This window comes from Salmo trutta, chromosome 36, assembly GCF_901001165.1.
Source record: "Salmo trutta chromosome 36, fSalTru1.1, whole genome shotgun sequence".
Taxonomy (NCBI): domain Eukaryota; kingdom Metazoa; phylum Chordata; class Actinopteri; order Salmoniformes; family Salmonidae; genus Salmo; species Salmo trutta.
In genome coordinates this window covers 7,624,665-7,647,709 of record NC_042992.1, presented here as the reverse complement: position 1 = coordinate 7,647,709, position 23,045 = coordinate 7,624,665, and the positions used below count along the sequence as shown (strand labels likewise).

The 23,045-nt window shown below is 47.8% G+C and overlaps 1 long non-coding RNA gene and 1 pseudogene across 1 annotated transcript; one reads left to right on the top strand and one right to left on the bottom strand.

The window, feature by feature from the left end:
* Window positions 1–567: 567 nt before the first annotated feature.
* LOC115175403 (spliceosome RNA helicase DDX39B-like) lies at window positions 568–17,010 on the bottom strand (annotated as a pseudogene).
* Window positions 17,011–22,077: 5,067 nt separating this feature from the next.
* Window positions 22,078–22,546, top strand: LOC115175316 (uncharacterized). The gene is made up of 2 exons (XR_003872017.1): window positions 22,078–22,168; window positions 22,452–22,546. It is a non-coding gene; the product is annotated as an uncharacterized LOC115175316 (long non-coding RNA).
* The last annotated feature ends 499 nt before the right edge of the window (window positions 22,547–23,045 follow it).

Here is a 23,045-nt window from a genome sequence, read left to right as displayed (position 1 = left end):
ACTGGACCAGAGATCACCATCTATAATAATATCACACACTGGACCAGAGATCACCATCTATAATATATAATAATATCACACACTGGACCAGAGATCACCATCTATAATAATATAATAATATGACACACTGGACCAGAGATCACCATCTATAATAATATCACACACTGGACCAGAGATCACCATCTATAATAATATCACACACTGGACCAGAGATCACCATCTATAATATATAATAATATCACACACTGGACCAGAGATCACCATCTATAATAATATCACACACTGGACCAGAGATCACCATCTATAATATATAATAATATCACACACTGGACCAGAGATCACCATCTATAATAATATCACACACTGGACCAGAGATCACCATCTTTAATATATAATAATATCACACACTGGACCAGAGATCACCATCTGGAAACTACAACACATTACAATACACACGCATTGCATTTGCATTTTCAAAACATAACTCGTCTAGTCAGCATTTCTGTTTCCCTGTTATGTACCACGTTGGAACATGAAACACAGTTCCTGGTTGAACTAAGACACTGACTACACAGTGGATTTGCGTATTAAAACTTCCCCAGTTAGCAGTAACAAAATGTCCTCAGTTTCTCCTTCTACGGTATGTGCCTCTGGAACATCATGATTGAATTCCAGTACCTGCTTGAACTCCAGCACGTCGAGGAGATCAAAGAGCTTCCTGTTCTTCTCCTTGTCCTTCCGTTTCTTGTTGCTGCAGCCCGTGGTGAGTCAGCTTGGTCTCATCATCAACAAAGATTATCATCGGCTGGGTGGAGCAGAGAGATCGGGGTTAGGGTGGGGGGTGGAGCAGGGAGAGATCGGGGTTAGGGTGGAGCAGGGAGAAATCGGGGTTAGGGTGGAGCAGGGAGAGATCGGGGTTAGGGTGGAGCAGGGAGGGGGTGGGACAGGGTTATGGTGGAGCAGGCAGGGGGTGGGACAGGGTTAGGGTGGAGCAGGCAGGGGGTGGGACAGGGTTAAGGTGGAGCAGGCAGGGGGTGGGACAGGGTTAGGGTGGAGCAGGCAGGGGGTGGGACAGGGTTACGGTGGAGCAGGCAGGGGGTGGGACAGGGCAAGGGTGGAGCAGAGGGGGGTGGGACAGGGTTAGGGTGGAGCAGGGAGGGGGTGGGACAGGGTTCGGGTAGAGCAGGGAGGGGTGGGACAGGGTTAGGGTGGAGCAGGGAGGGGGTGGGACAGGGTTCGGGTAGAGCAGGGAGGGGGTGGGACAGGGTTAGGGTGGAGCAGGAAGGGAGTGGGACAGGGTTAGGGTGGAGCAGGGAAGGAGTGGGACAGGGTTAGGGTGGAGCAGGGAGGGGGTGGGACAGGGTTAGGGTGGAGTAGGAAGGGAGTGGGACAGGGTTAGGGTTAGGGTGGAGCAGGGAGGGGGTGGGACAGGGTTAGGGTGGAGCAGGGAGGGAGTGGGACAGGGTTAGGGTGGAGCAGGGAGGGGGTGGGACAGGGTTAGGGTGGAGCAGAGGATTAGGGTGGGAAGGAGTGGTGAGGCGTGGGGAGGGGAATGAGGAAGACTTGTGAGTAGAGTAGATGGGGTGGGAAGGTAGGAGGGATGTTTGAGGAGAGTTAGATGGGGTGGGAAGGTAGGAGGGATGTTTGAGGAGAGTAGATGGGGGTAGGAAGGTAGGAGGGATGTTTGAGGAGAGTTAGATGGGGGTAGGAAGGTAGGAGGGATGTTTGAGGAGAGTTAGATGGGGGTAGGAAGGTAGGAGGGATGTTTGAGGAGAGTTAGATGGAGGTAGGAAGGTAGGAGGGATGTTTGAGGAGAGTTAGATGGGGGTAGGAAGGTAGGAGGGATGTTTGAGGAGAGTTAGATGGGGTAGGAAGGTAGGAGGGATGTTTGAGGAGAGTTAGATGGGGGTGGGAAGGTAGGAGGGATGTTTGAGGAGCGTTAGATGGGGGTAGGAAGGTAGGAGGGATGTTTGAGGAGAGTTAGATGGGGGTGGGAAGGTAGGAGGGATGTTTGAGGAGAGTTAGATGGGGTAGGAAGGTAGGAGGGATGTTTGAGGAGAGTTAGATGGGGGTGGGAAGGTAGAAGGGATGTTTGAGGAGAGTAGATGGGGGTGGGAAGGTAGGAGGGATGTTTGAGGAGAGTTAGATGGGGGTGGGAAGGTAGGAGGGAGGTTTGAGGAGAGTTAGATGGGGGTAGGAAGGTAGGAGGGATGTATGAATAGAGTAGATGGGGGTAGGAAGGTAGGAGGGATGTTTGAGGAGAGTTAGATGGGGGTGGGAAGGTAGGAGGGATGTTTGAGGAGAGTTAGATGGGGTAGGAAGGTAGGAGGGATGTTTGAGGAGAGTTAGATGGGGGTGGGAAGGTAGGAGGGATGTTTGAGGAGAGTTAGATGGGGTGGGAAGGTAGGAGGGATGTTTGAGGAGAGTTAGATGGGGGTAGGAAGGTAGGAGGGATGTTTGAGGAGAGTTCGATGGGGGTGGGAAGGTAGGAGGGATGTTTGAGGAGAGTTAGATGGAGGTGGGAAGGAGTGGTGAGGCGTGGGGAGGGGAATGAGGAAGACTTGTGAGGAGAGTAGATGGGGGTAGGAAGGTAGGAGGGAAGTTTGAGGAGAGTTAGATGGAGGTGGGAAGGTAGGAGGGATGTTTGAGGAGAGTTAGATGGGGGTGGGAAGTTAGGAGGGTTGTTTCAGGAGAGTAGATGGGGGTGGGAAGGTAGGAGGGATGTTTGAGGAGAGTTCGATGGGGGTAGGAAGGTAGGAGGGATGTTTGAGGAGAGTTAGATGGGGGTAGGAAGGTAGGAGGGATGTTTGAGGAGAGTTAGATGGAGGTGGGAAGGTAGGAGGGATGTTTGAGGAGAGTTAGATGGGGTAGGAAGGTAGGAGTGATGTTTGAGGAGAGTTAGATGGGGGTGGGAAGGTAGGAGGGATGTTTGAGGAGAGTAGATGGGGGTGGGAAGGTAGGAGATATGTTTGAGGAGAGTAGATGGGGTGGGAAGGTAGGAGGGATGTTTGAGGAGAGTTAGATGGAGGTGGGAATGTAGGAGGGATGTTTGAGGAGAGTAGATGGGGTGGGAAGGTAGGAGGAATGTTTGAGGAGAGTTAGATGGGGGTAGGAAGGTAGGAGGGATGTTTGAGGAGAGTTAGATGGGGGTGGGAAGGTAGCAGGGATGTTTGAGGAGAGTTAGATGGGGGTAGGAAGGTAGGAGGGATGTTTGAGGAGAGTAGATGGAGGTGGGAAGGTAGGAGGGATGTTTGAGGAGAGTTAGATGGGGTTAGGAAGGTAGGAGGGATGTTTGAGGAGAGTAGATGGGGGTGGGAAGGTAGGAGGGATGTTTGAGGAGAGTTAGATGGGGGTGGGAAGGTAGGAGGGATGTTTGAGGAGAGTAGATGGGGGTAGGAAGGTAGGAGGGATGTTTGAGGAGAGTTAGATGGAGGTAGGAAGGTAGGAGGGATGTTTGAGGAGAGTTAGATGGGGTGGGAAGGTAGGAGGGATGTTTGAGGAGAGTAGATGGAGGTGGGAAGGTAGAAGGGATGTTTGAGGAGAGTTCGATGGGGGTAGGAAGGTAGGAGGGATGTTTGAGGAGAGTTAGATGGAGGTGGGAAGGTAGGAGGGATGTTTGAGGAGAGTTAGATGGGGGTAGGAAGGTAGGAGGGATGTTTGAGGAGAGTTAGATGGGGGTGGGAAGGTAGGAGGGATGTTTGAGGAGAGTAGATGGGGGTGGGAAGGTAGGAGGGATGTTTGAGGAGAGTAGATGGGGTTGGGAAGGTAGGAGGGATGTTTGAGGAGAGTTAGATGGAGGTGGGAAGGTAGGAGGGATGTTTGAGGAGAGTAGATGGGGTGGGAAGGTAGGAGGGATGTTTGAGGAGAGTTAGATGGGGGTAGGAAGGTAGGAGGGATGTTTGAGGAGAGTTAGATGGGGTGGGAAGGTAGAGGGGATGTTTGAGGAGAGTTAGATGGGGGTGGGAAGGTAGGAGGGATGTTTGAGGAGAGTTAGATGGGGGTAGGAAGGTAGAAGGGATGTTTGAGGAGAGTAGATGGAGGTGGGAAGGTAGGAGGGATGTTTGAGGAGAGTTAGATGGGGTAGGAACGTAGGAGGGATGTTTGAGGAGAGTAGATGGGGGTGGGAAGGTAGGAGGGATGTTTGAGGAGAGTTAGATGGGGTGGGAAGGTAGGAGGGATGTTTGAGGAAAGTAGATGGGGGTAGGAAGGTAGGAGGGATGTTTGAGGAGAGTTAGATGGAGGTAGGAAGGTAGGAGGGATGTTTGAGGAGAGTTAGATGGGGGTGGGAAGGTAGGAGGGATGATTGAGGAGAGTAGATGGGGGTAGGAAGGTAGGAGGGATGTTTGAGGAGAGTTAGATGGGGGTAGGAAGGTAGGAGGGATGTTTGAGGAGAGTTCGATGGGGGTGGGAAGGTAGGAGGGATGTTTGAGGAGAGTAGATGGGGGTGGGAAGATAGGAGGGATGTTTGTGGAGAGTTAGATGGGGGTGGGAAGGTAGGAGGGATGTTTTAGGAGAGTTAGATGGGGGTAGGAAGGTAGGAGGGATGTTTGAGGAGAGTTAGATGGAGGTGGGAAGGTAGGAGGGATGTTTGAGGAGAGTTAGATGGGGTAGGAAGGTAGGAGGGATGTTTGAGGAGAGTTAGATGGGGGTGGGAAGGTAGGAGGGATGTTTGAGGAGAGTAGATGGGGGTGGGAAGGTAGGAGACATGTTTGAGGAGAGTTAGATGGGGTGGGAATGTAGGAGGGATGTTTGAGGAGAGTAGATGGAGGTGGGAAGGTAGGAGGGATGTTTGAGGAGAGTTAGATGGGGGTAGGAAGGTAGGAGGGATGTTTGAGGAGAGTAGATGGGGGTGGGAAGGTAGGAGGGATGTTTGAGGAGAGTTAGATGGGGTGGGAAGGTAGGAGGGATGTTTGAGGAGAGTAGATGGGGGTATGAAGGTAGGAGGGATGTTTGAGGAGAGTTAGATGGAGGTAGGAAGGTAGGAGGGATGTTTGAGGAGAGTTAGATGGGGTGGGAAGGTAGGAGGGATGTTTGAGGAGAGTAGATGGGGGTAGGAAGGTAGGAGGGATGTTTGAGGAGAGTTAGATGGGGGTAGGAAGGTAGGAGGGATGTTTGTGGAGAGTTAGATGGAGGTGGGAAGGTAGGAGGGATGTTTGAGGAGAGTTAGATGGGGGTGGGAAGGTAGGAGGGATGTTTGAGGAGAGTAGATGGGGGTGGGAAGGTAGGAGGGATGTTTGAGGAGAGTAGATGGGGTGGGAAGGTAGGAGGGATGTTTGAGGAGAGTTAGATGGAGGTGGGAAGGTAGGAGGGATGTTTGAGGAGAGTAGATGGGGTGGGAAGGTAGGAGGGATGTTTGAGGAGAGTTAGATGGGGGTAGGAAGGTAGGAGGGATGTTTGAGGAGAGTTAGATGGGGGTGGGAAGGTAGGAGGGATGTTTGAGGAGAGTTAGATGGGGTAGGAAGGTAGGAGGGATGTTTGAAGAGAGTAGATGGAGGTGGGAAGGTAGGAGGGATGTTTGAGGAGAGTTAGATGGGGGTAGGAAGGTAGGAGCGATGTTTGAGGAGAGTAGATGGGGGTGGGAAGGTAGGAGGGATGTTTGAGGAGAGTTAGATGGGGGTGGGAAGGTAGGAGGGATGTTTGAGGAGAGTAGATGGGGGTTGGAAGGTAGGAGGGATGTTTGAGGAGAGTTAGATGGAGGTAGGAAGGTAGGAGGGATGTTTGAGGAGAGTTAGATGGGGGTGGGAAGGTAGGAGGGATGTTTGAGGAGAGTAGATGGGGGTAGGAAGGTAGGAGGGATGTTTGAGGAGAGTTAGATGGGGGTAGGAAGGTAGGAGGGATGTTTGAGGAGAGTAGATGGGGGTAGGAAGGTAGGAGGGATGTTTGAGGAGAGTTAGATGGGGGTAGGAAGGTAGGAGGGATGTTTGTGGAGAGTTAGATGGAGGTGGGAAGGTAGGAGGGATGTTTGAGGAGAGTTAGATGGGGGTGGGAAGGTAGGAGGGATGTTTGAGGAGAGTAGATGGGGGTGGGAAGGTAGGAGGGATGTTTGAGGAGAGTAGATGGGGTGGGAAGGTAGGAGGGATGTTTGAGGAGAGTTAGATGGAGGTGGGAAGGTAGGAGGGATGTTTGAGGAGAGTAGATGGGGTGGGAAGGTAGGAGGGATGTTTGAGGAGAGTTAGATGGAGGTGGGAAGAATTTGTTGACAGTCCAGGCACCAAGGTGTTGTGGTGGTGGTTTGTGAGGAACAGAGGACTTGTACGTAGGTTGATACACGTTCAAGAGAGGGAAGGGAAAGTGTACAAGGACTGAATAGTTCCCAGAGAGGAGTGGTTAAGGTGACGAGGTAGAGATGAAGCAGGGAGACATGAGGAGATGGGGGAGTTAGATGGACACCCTGCCCTCCCACCACACAGACAGACGGACGCACTGACAGACAGCCAGAAATGCACGCGCACACAGGATACACACTGACATACTGATGCAACACAGATGAACATAGACAGCCAGGCACAGTTCTCACTAGTCACTACTATCCACAGAACACTTGGGGGAAAAAAAATCGATCTGATGAAATGAAAAGCCGTAGTGATCAGATGAAATCAACAGTTATTGTAAAACGTAACCACAAGTAATACATTAATTAAAGCCATCATAGTGATAGAGGCATCACTACAGACACAGGTTTGATCCCGGGCTGTATCACAACCGGTCGTGATTGGGAGTCCCATAGGGCGGCGCACCATTGGCCCAGCGTCGTACGGGTTAGGGGAGAGTTTGGCCGGGCGCCTGCAGGCTGACCTCTGCCGTCAGTAGAAAGGTGTTTCCTCCAACACATTGGTGCGGCTGGCTTCCGGGTTAAGCGAGTCGGTGTTAAAAAGCGCGGTTTGGTGGTTCATGTTTCAGGGGACGCATGACTCGACCTTCGCCTCCCGAACCCGTTGGGGAGTAGCAGCGATGAGACAAGATCGATTCGTCATCATAACATACAAACACATTCATTTAGCCACTAATTTGGTCCCGTCTCTCTGCTAGCAGCTGTGCCTAATTAAACAACGACGGTAACAGTCTCTGCCAGTTAGATGTGCTATGTGATTAAATCAGGGACATCATTTACTATGAGGCACTACTACATAGATAGAAGTCATCAATATACATTTAATATAGATTAACGTGAAGTTTATTACATACTGTAATCAATTGGCTTTCAATATGCAACCAATTTGATACATTGTTTTTGAATATGTTTAATATTTTTCTCCATTTAGCAGACGTTCTTGTCCAGGTTAAGTGCCTTGCTTAAGGGCACATCGATAGATTTTTCATGTAGTCACCTTTCGGTTACGCTAAAGTGTTGGTCCCATGTTTCATGAGCTGAAGTAAAAGATTCCATAAATTTCCCATACGCACAAAAAAGCGTATTTCTCTCAAATATTATGCACAAATTTGTTTACATCCCTGTTAGTGAGCATTTCTCCTTTATGGAGATAATCCATACACCTGACAGGTGTGGCATATCAAGAAGCTGATTAAACAGCATGATCATTACACAGGCACACCTTGTGCTGGGGACAATAAAAGTGTGCTGGGGACACTAAAATGTGCAGTTTTGTCACAAAACAATGCCACAGATGTCTCAAGTTTTGAATGCACGTGCAATTGGCATGCTGACTGCAGGAACGTTCACCAGAGCTGTTGCCAAGTAATGGAATGTTAATTTATCTACCATAAGCCGCCTCCAACGTTGTTTTAGAGAATATGGAAGTACGTCCAACAACCGCAGACCAGGACATCCACATCCGGCTTCTTCGCCTGGGGACCGTCAGAGGGGAGAGGGGGGCTGCTGAGGAGTATTTCTGTCAGTAATAAAGCCCTTTTGTGGGGAGAAACTCCTTCTGATTGGTTTGGCCTGGTTCCCCAGTGGTTGGGCCTGGCTCCCTAGTGGGTAGTCCTATGCCCTCCCAGAACCAACCATGTGAAATCCATAGATTAGGGCCTAATGAATTTATTTAAATTGACTGATTTCCTTATATGAACTGTAACTCAGGAAAAATCATTGAAATTGTTGCGTTTTATATTTTTGTTCAGTGTAGTTAGAATTCTATTGTTAATTTTAGAATCCAAACTGTCCTCAGCTCACTCATTGTCCAATTAGAATCATAGCACTTACCTTCAGAAAGCTAAGAGAAAGTCCAGTTCCCTGACTGAGAGCCTGATTTAGAGGATGGTAATCTACAGTAATACACTAGTAAACTAGACTGAGGTGAGTATTGCTGTCCGTATCTGTCCCTCTCTGACATCTCTCATTCACTCAGTCTGTCCTCTCAATCCCAGTTACTGGAGAATGTAATTCACTCAAAGTCATGTCAGTCAGTCAAACACAGCCTCCTTTCGCCAACTGTAGACTACGTGTTTGAAGATGCTGCTTCTGTTAGTGTGTGTGTTAATGTTGAATATTTTCCCAGTATTTTACAAAATGTTCCATCCTGAGAATAAAATAAAATCAAAAACTTTATTTGTCACATGCGCTGAATACAACAAGTGTAGACCTTACGTTGAAATGCTTACTTACAGGCTCTTTCTCCCGGTATTTCCTGCCAAAACAGGAAGTGTCATTCAAAAGCATTATAAAGCCTATACATAGGCCTATGTCCAGATATGATTAGAGCTTTGATCGAACATTCAAGTCTAATGCTACCTGAGCCTGATTAGCCCTACATTAAAGACATTTTATGAGCCCTACATTAAAGACATTTTATGAGCCCTACATTAAAGACATGTTATGAGCCCTACATTAAAGACATTTTATGAGCCCCACATTAAAGACATGTTATGAGCCCTACATTAAAGACACGTAATGAGCCCTACATTAAAGACATTTTATGAGCCGTACATTAAAGACATTTTATGAGCCCCACATTAAAGACATTTTACGAGTCCCACATTAAAGACATGTTATGAGCCCTACATTAAAGACATGTTATGAGACCTACATTAAAGACATGTTATGAGACCTACATTAAAGACATGTTATGAGACCTACATTAAAGACATGTTATGAGACCTACATTAAAGACATGTTATGAGCCCTACATTAAAGACATGTTATGAGACCTACATTAAAGACATGTTATGAGCCCCACATTAAAGACATGTTATGAGCCCCACATTAAAGACATTTTAAGCCCAAATGATTGTGTCATAATCCAAAACAGACTACTGCACATTACACACGACAGAAAAACATAAAAGCCTATAGATGTAGCTAGCTATATGCTCTCTGGAATTACTCACAACGTTCAAACCATAATAAAGCAGGGAGAGAACATGATGAGATGACAGGTCTACATGCGTTGTGAACTGCGCTGCATACTGAGATGGACTGTCTGCCCCTCCACCCTGAGATGGACTGTCTGCCCCCCCACCCTGAGATGGGCTGTCTGCCACTCCACCCTGAGATGGGCTGTCCTCCCCTCCACCCTGAGATGGGCTGTCTGCCCCTCCACCCTGAGATGGACTGTCTGCCCCTCCACCCTGAGATGGGCTGTCTGCCCCTCCACCCTGAGATGGGCTGTCTGCCCCTCCACCCTGAGATGGACTATCTGCCCCTCCACCCTGAGATGGACTGTCTGCCCCTCCACCCTGAGATGGGCTGTCTGCCCCTCCACCCTGAGATGGACTGTCTGCCCCTCCACCCTGAGATGGGCTGTCTGCCCCTCCACCCTGAGATGGGCTGTCTGCCTCCACCCTGAGATGGGCTGTCTGCCCATCCACCCTGAGATGGGCTGTCTGCCCCTCCACCCTGAGATGGGCAGTCTGCCTCCACCCTGAGATGGGCTGTCTGCCCCTCCACCCTGAGATGGGCTGTCTGCCCCTCCACCCTGAGATGGGCTGTCTGCCCCTCCACCCTGAGATGGACTGTCTGCCCCTCCACCCTGAGATGGACTGTCTACCCCTCCACCCTGAGATGGACTGTCTACCCCTCCACCCTAAGATGGGCTGTCTGCCCCTCCACCCTGAGATGGGCTGTCTGCCCCTCCACCCTGAGATGGACTGTCTGCCCCTCCACCCTGAGATGGGCTGTCTGTCCCTCCACCCTGAGATGGGCTGTCTGCCCCTCCACCCTGAGATGGACTATCTGCCCCTCCACCCTGAGATGGGCTGTCTGCCCCTCCACCCTGAGATGGGCTGTCTGCCCCTCCACCCTGAGATGGACTGTCTGCCCCTCCACCCTGAGATGGACTGTCTGCCCCTCCACCCTGAGATGGACTGTCTGCCCCTCCACCCTGAGACGGACTGTCTGCCCCTCCACCCTGAGACGGGCTGTCTGCCCCTCCACCCTGAGACGGGCTGCCTGCCCCTCCACCCTGAGACGGGCTGTCTGCCCCTCCACCCTGAGATGGACTGTCTGCCCCTCCACCCTGAGATGGACTGTCTGCCCCTCCGCCCTGAGATGGGCTGTCTGCCCCTCCGCCCTGAGATGGGCTGTCTGCCCCTCCACCCTGAGATGGGCTGTCTGCCCCTCCACCCTGAGAAGGGCTGTCTGCCCCTCCACCCTGAGAAGGGCTGTCTGCCCCTCCACCCTGAGAAGGGCTGTCTGCCCCTCCACCCTGAGAAGGGCTGTCTGCCCCTCCACCCTGAGATGGTCTGTCTGTCCCCACCATGAGATAAGCTGTCTGTCCCCACCATGGGATGGGCTGTCTGTCCCCACCATGAGACGGGCTGTCTGTCCCCACCATGAGATGGGCTGTCTGTCCCCATCATGAGATGGGCTGTCTGTCCCCACCTTGAGATGGGCTTTCGGTCCGCACCATGAGATGGGCTGTCTGTCCCCACCCTGAGATGGGCTGTCTGTCCGCACCATGAGATGGGCTGTCTGTCCCCACCCTGAGATGGGCTTTCGGTCCGCACCATGAGATGGGCTGTCTGTCCCCATCATGAGATGGGCTGTCTGTCCCCACCCTGAGATGGGCTGTCTGTCCCCATCATGAGATAAGCTGTCTGTCCCCACCATGAGATGGGCTGTCTGTCCCTACCCTGAGATGGGCTGTCTGTCCCCACCATGAGATGGGCTGTCTGTCCCCACCCTGAAATAGACTGTCTGTCCCCACCCTGAGCGTTGATGATTCGTTGTGCAGAGGTCGTAGAGAAGCCAGAGTTAGACCTTGTGTATAATTTAACAGCTCCATTTCATGCCATGCTGTTCATATAAATTATTTATTATAATTTACTGGTTTCTCACAGTTATTTATCCCGGGAAAAGGGAGTGGTTTTGGGCAGTTGAATCACAGTAAATCTCGGTAACCGAGTTCCCACCATTCAACCTTAGTGTGTGTGTGTGTGTGTGTGTGTGTGTCTGTGTGCTTTTCCAGGTCTTGGATGCTTGTGAGAGTATGAGGGTTTATGTAGTGTTTAGTTGTGTGTCTAATATCCATGATCATGTAGTTAGAATGTGTAAACTAAAAACCCTATTAGAATGTTAGTTTTCAGATTGGACATGTTGTTAGGCTGTACTAAGGACAGGATGTTATATAATGGCACTGCCTCGTTTACAGACAAAGGCTTTGAGAAAGTTGGATGTTTTTTTGGTTTATTGTCTATTTCTCATGAGATTACAATGCTCTTCCATCCACTTCAAGTGTTACCTCACAGATTCTAGATTCATTGTAACATGAGACGGCTCTGTGTACCGTCTCTATCTACAGTCACATCTTCCTCTCTACTCTCCTGCATACTACACATTCCTCCCTCTCTCTCTCTCTCTCTCCCTCCCTCCCTCCCTCCCTCCCTCCCTCCATCCATCCATCCATCCAGTGGGTTGTGACCCCCTTCTGTCTGGACAGTGGGTTGTGACCCCCCTCTGTCTGGACAGTGGGTTGTGACCCCTTCTGTCTGGACAGTGGGTTGTGACCCCTTCTGTCTGGACAGTGGGTTGTGACCCCCTTCTGTCTGGACAGTGGGTTGTGACCCCCTTCTGTCTGGACAGTGGGTTGTGACCCCTTCTGTCTGGACAGTGGGTTGTGACCCCCTTCTGTCTGGACAGTGGGTTGTGACCCCCTTCTGTCTGGACAGTGGGTTGTGACCCCTTCTGTCTGGACAGTGGGTTGTGACCCCCTTCTGTCTGGACAGTGGGTTGTGACCCCCTTCTGTCTGGACAGTGGGTTGTGACCCCCTTCTGTCTGGACAGTGGGTTGTGACCCCCTTCTGTCTGGACAGTGGGTTGTGACCCCTTCTGTCTGGACAGTGGGTTGTGACCCCTTCTGTCTGGACAGTGGGTTGTGACCCCCTTCTGTCTGGACAGTGGGTTGTGAGCCCCTTCTGTCTGGACAGTGGGTTGTGAGCCCCTTCTGTCTGGACAGTGGGTTGTGACCCCCTTCTGTCTGGACAGTGGGTTGTGACCCCCTTCTGTCTGGACAGTGGGTTGTGAGCCCCTTCTGTCTGGACAGTGGGTTGTGACCCCCTTCTGTCTGGACAGTGGGTTGTGACCCCCTTCTGTCTGGACAGTGGGTTGTGAGCCCCTTCTGTCTGGACAGTGGGTTTTGACCCCCTTCTGTCTGGACAGTGGGTTGTGAGCCCCTTCTGTCTGGACAGTGGGTTGTGACCCCCTTCTGTCTGGACAGTGGGTTGTGAGCCCCTTCTGTCTGGACAGTGGGTTGTGAGCCCCTTCTGTCTGGACAGTGGGTTGTGAGCCCCTTCTGTCTGGACAGTGGGTTGTGAGCCCCTTCTGTCTGGACAGTGGGTTGTGAGCCCCTTCTGTCTGGACAGTGGGTTGTGAACCCTTTCTGTCTGGACAGTGTCTTAGACAAGGTTCATGTCTGTGATTTATTACCAAGGTGTCCTGATGCTACGGTAGCAGCTTAAGGACAGAATAGCGGCCATTTTCCCTTGTGAGACAGTCCTTATCTAGCCATCTCCAGACAGTTACCTCAATTCCATTTAAAAGCAGACTAGCTGACAGAGGCAATAGGGCCATTTTGGATCGGCTCGGCGGACCCAGGCAATTTCACTGCTCTTTTTTACCACTTGGTTGGGAAACTAATGAACTCCAGCGGCCCAGAGAGCCAGGCAGCGTCCACTTCATTTACTCTCCAGAACTTGGTGCTTGTCAAGTCTTCCTCCTCATTTCTCTAGTTGCTCGTTTTATTCGTTTGACTGAGGTTCTTTGAGATAATTTATATTTGCTTAAATGTGTGTTTCTCTCCTCAGAGAGTTGTGCCTGTCATTTGCCAAATGAGCGGTTCCAGCTCCAGGGAGAGTCCTTCTACAGGGCAGTGAGCTGGGGGAGTTTTTACCAGCAGTTCGGAGCAGAGTGTACACACTCATGCCAGGCTGGTAAAGCACTTTCCTTAATAAAAAAAAGGTGGAAGATTAGGGGTCGTGACATATTGCTTTTGCTCGGCTAGATTACAAGATTATTTAACTGCTTTTGAACGAAAGCATCGTGACATCAGGGGGAGGTCCGATTCGTAGCGTCCAGACCGAAAACTGGACCTATTTGCGCCTGCTGGACAGCGTTCAACATCGTCAAGAAGTTAAGACTGCGTAAATTTCAAGCGAACAACATAAGCCAGTCTATAACTGAGATCCCATTACCGCAATGCATGACATGTTGGTGAAAGGTCAGCCACTACACTAGTACCGCAAGTTATTACTGTACTGAGTTAGTGACATAGACCATCAACATAGAACTATGTCAATGGGCTGACACTTCCCTTATAGAGGTGGGTCTGTTTGGCATATAGAAAGACATCACTTTATCACTCATATCAGACTCAGGCGGCCGTAGGGTAACCCCCTTCACCCCTCGTTCCACCAGGCAGGGGGGGGGTGGGTGGAGGTGTGGTGGGGGAGAGGCGTGGTGGATACAGGAGGAGAGGAGGTGGTGTAATTATATCTTGCATGAACTTTCGGCAGACGGGGCGGATCTCTTTGCTCAGGGTGGCGCTGAAAATCATGACCTGTTTCTCATGGGGGGTTCAGACGGAATATCTCCTGGACGTCTCTGCGCATGTCTGAGGGAACGGAAAGAAAGAGATGGGAGAATTCAGTTATCACTCACTATAGCTGAGTAATTAATGGATGCTGCAGATTAATCAGGGGTGTATTCATTAGTGCACAGCGTAGCAAACTGTAGAAACATGTTTTTGCAACAAAAATGAGAGTTCCTAATTGGACAAGTTCAGGTAGGTAGGTCCCTCCCCATTTCGGACGGTTTGCTTCCTAGTAAATACACCCCACGTCTGTTTCTGAGCGTCATTCGGAAACTGTGAGGAGATCAGACTCACCAAGTTGCTCCAACATCTTGTCACACTCGTCCAGGATGAAGTGTTTGATGTGTGGCAGGTTCAGGGTCTTGTTGCGGATCAGGGCCAGGATTCTCCCCGGCGTCCCCACCACCACATGGAGACACTCCTTCACCTCCTCATCCTTCTTTATAGACAGGCCACCAAAAAACACTGCCCCCTGGTGAGAGAAAAACAGTGTTTCTTTTTTATTTAAGTAGGTAAGTCAGTTAAGAGCAAATTCTTATTTACAATGACGGTCTACCCCGGCCAAACCCTAACCTAGACAATGCTGGGTCAATTGTACGCTGCCCTATGGGACTCCCAATCACAGGCGGTTGTGATACAGCCTGGAATCGAACCAGGGTGTCTGTAGTGACGCCTCTAGCACTGAGATGCTGGACTGTGCCTTAGACCGCTGCATCACTCTACCAACGATGTGAAGTTTGGGTCAGCTTCTACTTTTTTCTGAAACACTGCAGTTCTTATCAAGACTTAAGGTTTTAAAGGGTGTAGATAAACATTGTATACCTTGATAGTTGGCATGGAGAATCTCTCAAGACTCCTTGTTGATCTGAAAGGCCAGCTCTCAGGTGTGTCACGTCACCAGCACAGGACACCTAAACAAAGAGAGAAGTGGCCAGGGTGGGAGGTTTAATTCATTAGAAAGCGTAGTACTTCACAGATACTAATGGACTGATGGACCAAGACAATGACAACAACACTAGCTCTATAAACAGTCCAGACGACAACAACACTAGCTCTATAAACAGTCCAGACGACAACAACAACACTAGCTCTATAAACAGTCCAGACGACAACAACACTAGCTCTATAAACAGTCCAGATGACAACGAGTGACAGACAGACAAATAGAGAGAGAGAGAGAGCGAGAGAGAGAGAGAGAGAGAGAGAGAGAGGGAGGGAGAGGCAGAGAGGGAGGGGGAGAGAGAGCGAGGCAGAGAGACAGAGAGGGAGGGAGAGGCAGAGAGGCAGAGGGAGGGGGAGAGAGAGCGAGGCAGAGAGACAGAGAGGGACGGAGAGGCATTGAGACAGAGAGGGAGGGAGAGGCAGAGAGGCAGAGGGAGGGGGAGAGAGAGCGAGGCAGAGAGACAGAGAGGGAAGGAGAGGCAGAGAGACAGAGAGACAGAGAGGGAGGGAGAGGCAGAGAGACAGAGAGGGAGGGAGAGGCAGAGAGACAGAGAGGGAGGGGGAGAGAGAGAGACAGACAGAGAGACATTACCAGTCCAGTGACAGGCTCCAGCTGCTGTAGGGTGGCCAGAACAACATACCAGACTTGGCCTGGCACAGCACATCCACACCCAGGATCGTCCGTGGGGGATGCACTCATACTGAACTAAAAGAGAAATAGTTATTAGAAATTACTCAAATAAATGTCTAATGTATAAATGATGGTACAGTAATTATTACCTGATTATCAACTAAGTGATTTAAATCAAAAACACCTTAAAAAGGGATACTTTGGGATGATCTACTTTCCCAGAGTCAGATGAACTCGTGGATACCGTTTTTATGTCTCTGTGTTCAGTATGAAGGAAGTTAGAGGTAGTTTCACGAGTCAATGCTAACTAGCATTAGTACAAGGACTAGAGGTCTATGGGTATCTGCTAGCATGCCTGAAGTATCCCTTCAAGGTAAATCATTGATGCCATTACTTCCTGATTGCTTGCAGATTATAGTTTGACAGTTGATATGATTAATGACACTATGGCTTGAAGATTTCAGTGTAGGCTTATTGTATTAGCAAGTGAATGGCTGACCCCTGCAGCTCTTCAACAGGAATGCCTTCACTAGGAACCAAACGGTCCGAAACAGGAAGGAACTAACCTGAACTTGCCTAATAACAACTGCTAGTTTTCTTTGCAAAACGTCTTGCTACACTGTGCACTAATGAATACCCCAGTGTGGCGTGTGTTAGAAGCCCGTATAGACTACAATCGTCTGGTTCAACTCACCCTCAGAGGGATGCTCAAAGCCACAGTCCACTACAGCCCTCAGCAGTTCTGGCTTCAGCAGGAAGTCTCTAAATCCAGAGGAATGGATGGACACATAGGATCCCTTCACACGCTTGTTCTTAACGGCCAGAATATCCCCTCCTGACCCATCGCATCCACATCATCCTCCTCATAGCTGAAGAGCTCACTCTCCACGTCCTGCCGGGAGAGAGAGATAAACATGTCCTGTCGATTGGTCCCATCAACCTGTCAGTACATGACAAGGAGACACTTCCATCTTATATGGACATGAAATCCTCCCATCATAGTGCAAGATGATTAAAGGGATACTTCAGGATTTTGGCAATGAAGCCCTTTTTCTACTTCCCCAGAGTCTGATGATCTCTTGGATACCATTTTTATAGAGCGGTTGGAAATACCGCTCTGCGCTCACAGGTATTGAAACCAAACCATACAGATTTGAATAAAAAGTATTTGAATAATCATGAAAATAGGCTAAATGTCATACTAAACAGCATATAAATACTTAATAGGTCAGGAGCCAGACAAGGAGCCTAAATGAATTATTTTGGCTATATTATTTCAAGCCTACATAGAAATACAATACTTGCATTTGTGAGTGCAAACCTCGGCTGGTAGGGACAAAGCTTTCAGCATTTAAACATTTCATTGTATTAAATCATTACAGAATAAATACAAAATGCCGTTGAATTCATTTTCAGAAACACAAGTTCGGCCAGTCTGTGGCTTCAGGCTCATGCCTTGGTGCCTGGAGAGCAGAAGAGAATATCCTCTCCACACTGGCAGAGCCACTAAACACCCCTTTGGGTTAACTGCTTTGTTCAGGGGCAGAACGACAGCTGTTTACCTTGTCAGCTCTGGGATTCGAGCTAGCAACCTTTCGGTTACTGGCCCAATGCTCTAACCACTAGGCTACCTGCTGCCCCATATCTGTATTCTGTCATGTGAAATCCATACTTTATGTATTTCGCCGAAAATCCCTCATTTATTTTCGTTTATTATTTGAAGGTTATTTTGAGATGTATTACACTACTTTAAAAAGTTAACTATTTTATTGTATTTGTTTTCTAAATTGTGTTAATGTTGTGCTGTCATCAACGGGAGCCATGTTTTTACTCCTCAGTTTGCTCAAATCGTGATGAGAGGTAGTTAGCAAGCCCTCCTCGGTGACAATGTTAGATTCATCATATAATTGTAATTTAACTTGGTCGTTACTACCGGTTTCAGATTAAAAACGAGAGAAATTGTCGTCCGTGTGGTGTTTTGGTCAGGGCTCAGAGTGGTCTCACATACCCAAGAAGCCTCAGCCAATCACCCGACGGATATGGTTGACTTTGCCTCCTGGTATTCTACGAAAATAAATGTCGCGTACCGTAGCTAGCTGGTTAACACACACGACTCGTTACTTAGCTTGACAAACTTTCTAGCTATATTTAAAGACGTTTTTCAACATATTAATTGTGTTCATTTTCTATTTCAGATGTGTTTAACTTGTGAGCACTGGTGACCGTATTCGTGATGAAGAAACGTAGCTGCAGCGATTACTAATGAGCTACCGTTAAAACGTCATCAACACGCGACTTTGTGAGCATGCGTTGAAAGTCCTCAAACTCCGACCTGCGCATTTGCCTGAGAAGAATTACAGGAAAAATAACAAACTTGTTATAACATCTGGGTCTACAGAGAATGTAAAAGATTGGAAACCGCGTTATCTGGATACATGTGTGTTGACAGCAGGCTAGCTAACGTTGTGTTCAAAATGTGAAAATAAGTCCGTTAACTAAACGCGTGACGTTTTGAAGTGAAGTTAGGGTTGAACTGGCTATTTGTATGCATAACCTTTATAATATACTGGGGAAGCTATGCTACAATATTAAGTATATAAACTACGGGTAAATTAACTGTTGAAGACAAGAAGAACTACAACCGGCAACAGGAAGTGCGTCACGACGCTGGGACCTGCCTGCACGCCGACGTTAGGAGGAGCAAGTTTAAACCACGCTCCTCCTCCCTCTGACAGGCCAGCATTGAGCGGGAACTATCTCTGTCAGTATAAAAGAGAGAACAATAGAATGTGTCGTGCTCTTCTCTGTTTTGCCCTGCGAGGTAAAACAGCGAGACTGTACATATACGAACCACACATATACCACACACGTGTTTGCATTAATTAAAGTACGGCTAAATCAGAAGCTATGTGCTGACTATTTTGTTCTGTTACCAGAAACGAACTGTCGCAACTTTAACAGTGGCTAGATGTACTTTACCATTCGGCCGTCAGACTTGCCACCAATGCTCCTTATTGGACACCACCGTAAACTGGTCATCTCTGTATACCCGTCACAAGAAGCACTGGTTGATGCTTATTTATAATACCCTCTTAGGCCTCACTCTCCCCTATCTGAGATACCTACTGCAGCCCTCATCCTCCACATACAACACCCGTTCTGCCAGTCATATTCTGTTAAAAGGTCCCCAAAGCACACACATCCCTGGGTCTCTCCTCTTTTCAGTTTGCTGCAGCTAGCGACTGGAACGAGCTGCAGTAGATATCTCAGATGGGGGAGTGAGGCCTAACACTCAAACTGGACAATTTTATCTCAATCTCTTCATTCAAAGACTAAATCATCAACACTCTTGTGGCTGCTTTGCATGGTGTATTGTTGTCTCTACCCTTTTGCCCTTTGTGCTGTTGTCTGTGTCGCTGCCTAGCTATGTTGTTTTAGGTCTCTCTTTATGTAGTGTTGTTTCTCTTGTCGTGATGTGTGTTTGGTCCTATATATATTTTTTAATCCTAGCCCCCGTCCCCGCAGGAGAACTTTTGCCTTTTGGTAGGCCATCATTGTATATAAGAATTTGTTCTTAACTGACTTACCTAGTTAAATAAAAGTCCAAAAAAATTTGGGACAAATGTTTGCTGACATTGCTCACTGAAATACTTAGCCAGTGATGTGTTTCACTGAAGAGCCCCACTTCTGTCCTGAGTGTGGGAACATACTGCCTCTACCTGGGCTTCAGGACACAGTCAACTGTCCGCGGTGAGCATGTGTTGTTTGTTGTCAGTAACATTTCTCTGCTGTAAATAATGATGTATCCTACTGACATACAGAATCATTATCTAAAGGGGGCGACTGCTTGCCAGTCTGTTCGTGCCATCATGTTTGGCATGACAATGAATGGTCCCATAGAGAATGATAAAGGCCTCTAGTGGCCAAAAGGCTATAATAGTATGGGCAGCGCCATTGATGGATTCCACCATTTTTTATATAGTCAACTAGGTGGGAATTCCAACTTCATTGGTGGATCCCTCCTGGCGACCCTGTTGGAGTCATGTCCAATCAGGTCATCAGTAGGGATCAGCCAATTGTAAAGAAGAAAATTGACTATTTCAAAATGCCGATTGCCTCAATGGCGCTGCCTATGCTGTCACAGGCCCTATAATTTCACAGATACAAATATCCTCTATGGTGGTCCATGGAGTTGGCAAGAGCACAAACCAGGGTATGTCCTGGTTTGTGCTCTTGGCCTGGCCAGTATAAGGGTTAATTAGTATTGTAGTTTGGTCAGGTCTTGGCAGAGGGTATTTGTTTTATGTGGTTCAGGGTGGTGTGTTTGTTAAAAGGGTGTTTGAATAAGTATTCCGGGGTTTTTGGGCACTGTTTGGTTTTCATGTATTTCTATGTTTAGTCTAGTGTGTGTGGTTCTATGTTGAGTTAATTGGGGTTGGACTTCCAATTGAAGGCAGCTGTTTGAGCCCACTCCCTTGGCTGAGAAGCAACCCTACACATGAATGGTCTCAGGATGCTTTACTGTTGGCATGACACAGGACTGATGGTAGCGCTCACCTTGTCTTCTCCTGCCAAGTTTTTTTCCAGATTCCCCAAACAATCGGAAAGGGGATTCATCAGAGAAAATGACTTTACCCCAGTCCTCAGCAGTCCAATCCCTATACCTTTTGCAGAATATCAGTCTGTCCCTGATGTTTTTCCTGGAGAGAAGTGGCTTCTGTGCTGCCCTTCTTGACACCAGGCCATCCTCCAAAAGTCTTCGCCTCACTGTGTGTGCAGATGCACTCACACCTGCCTGCTGCCATTCCTGAGCATGCTCTGTACTGGTGGTTCCCCGATCCCGCAGCTGAATCTATTTTAGGAGACGGTCCTGGTGCTTGCTGGACTTTCTTGGGCACCCTGAAGCCTTCTTCACAGCAATTGAACCGCTCTCCTTGAAGTGCTTGATGAGCCGATAAATGATTGATTTAGGTGCAATCTTACTGTCAGCAATATCTGTCACAGGTGTCTTCGTCTTCAGAAGAAATAGAAAAGTCCTCATCTGACAAAGTAGACCAATACGCAGCGGAGGTCGTGTTCATCTTTGAATTTAATTAATCGCTAACGTGAACACTATACAAAAACAATAAACAACGACAGTGCAACAGTTTTGCAGGCTATACAGAAACGCATTGCAAAAACAATCTCCCACAAATGACAAACACAATCACACCCTAATATATGGGACTCTCAATCAAAGGCAAATAGACCACACCTGCCTTCAATTGAGAGTCCCCACCCCAATTAACTAAACATAGAATCAGACTACCTAGACTAAACATAGAATTACGTGAATCTCAAACAGTGCCCAAAACCCCCGGAATACTTAAATCAAATGCCCTTACTAAAAAACCACCACCCCGAACCACATAAACCAAATACCCCCTGCCACGTCCTGACCAAACTACAATGACAATTAACTCTTATATTGGCCAGGACGTGACAATATCCTTGCCTGTGAAGCCCTTTTTGTGCAAAGCAATGATGTTGGCACGTGTTTCCTTGCAGGTAACCATGGTTGACAGAGGAAGAACAATGATTCCAAGCACCACCCTCCTTTTGAAGCTTCCAGTCGATTATTCAAACTCAATCAGCATGACAGAGTGATTTCCAGCCTTGTCCTCATCAACACTCACACCTGTGTTAACGAGAGAACCACTGACATAATGTCAGCTGGTCCTTTTGTGGCAGGGCTGAAATGCAGTGGAAATGTTTTTGGGGGGGATTCAGTTCATTTGCATGGCAAAGAGGGACTTTGCAATTAATTGCAATTCATCTGATCATTTGTTATAACATTCTGGAGTATATGCAAATTGCCATCATACAAACTGAGGCAGCAGAGTTTGTGAAAATTAATATTTGTGTCATTCTCACAACTTTTGGCCACGACTGTACATAGGCGTACGGAGGCCCATTATCAGCGAACATCACTCCTGTGTTCCAATGGCATGTTGTGCTAGCTAATCCAAGTTTATCATTTTAAAAGGCTAATTGATCATTAGAAAACCCTTTTGCAATTATGTCAGCCGTTTCCAGCTACAATAGTCATTTACAACATTAATAATGTCTACACTGTATTTCTGATCAATTTGATGTTATTTTAATGGGCAAAAAAAATAGCTTTTCTTTCAAAAACAAGGACATTTCTAAGTGACCCTAAACTTTTGAATGGTTGTGTGTGTGTGTGTGTGTGTGTGTGTATGTATATGTGTGTATATATATATATATATATATATGGCACAAACAGATCTGAGATCAGGGATGTATTCATTAGTCCCATAAAGCTGCTAAACATTTTGCAACAGAATAAGTGTTTTGCAACGGAATCCGACTAATGAATACACCCCTGGCTAGGTAACTATTCTCACAAAGACAAAGAAGTAGTCGTCGCAATATTGTTTCCTTTGTCATCATAAGTATGGGACCCTTGATATAACAGTTTTTTGTGTGTGTGTGTGTGTGTGTGTATTTTTCAGGTCAAGAGGTCGAGTCTTTAACCCTCTAGAACTGTCCACTGTTGCTGTGGAGGCGGAGGACTCAGAACTCATGGGGAGAATTCATGGGGGCTGTGGTAAGAATTCACCTATAAAGTTCCTAAAGTGGTCAATAAACTACCAAATGAGAAATTTTAGCGTAATAGTACACCACTGCAGGTGTATTCAAAGCTGGACCTCAAAGACAGTTCCACTTCTGATTTTCATTCATCCCCTCTAATCGGGGACAAATGTTTAATTATCAGGTAGAACAGAAAACCAGCAGTACTCTGGACCTCCGTGCTCAGATTTGAATACCATTGTACCACTGAATACCACTGTATGTCTTCTCTCTAACCTCCTCAAACTCTGGCATTTTAGATTGAAAGGCGCTGCTCTCGCTGCAATAAAGAAGGGATGGTTTATCACACCAGACAATAGAGATATGCAGATGAAGGACAGGCTGTCTTCTGCAGGTAATGTAAAATGTACACACCTATTACATCTCACTCAAACACCAATTCACCAAGGCTATTCTGAGCTGTTTTCACCCCCAGATGTTTATGTTGTTCTGCACCACAATGTGACAAGCACTTACCCAATAAACTGTACATATTCTAAATGTTTACTCATGAGCGAGTGGATATGTTACTTTTTCTGATTTAATTTGTGCATATAGATAAAGACAAAAATGACTCCTGAGAAGAGATTGAGATGCTTCCCCATTCCCCTGGACCTTCAATATTCTTCTCATTTCTTTTGTCTGTGAACAAGAATGTGTTTGATCAATGTAATGCAAACTTGAGATCGTATTGGCGAAAACACAATTGTTATGCTATTCATTGCCCTTCAATACTTGTAATGAGTCTTAGGCCAGTCGCTCTGGGGTGCTAAGCATTTTAATGCCTTTGCCACATCAGTTGGATTGCAGCCGCAGTATTTCGAATGAGGTTCGAATACTGATTTTTCAAGTGT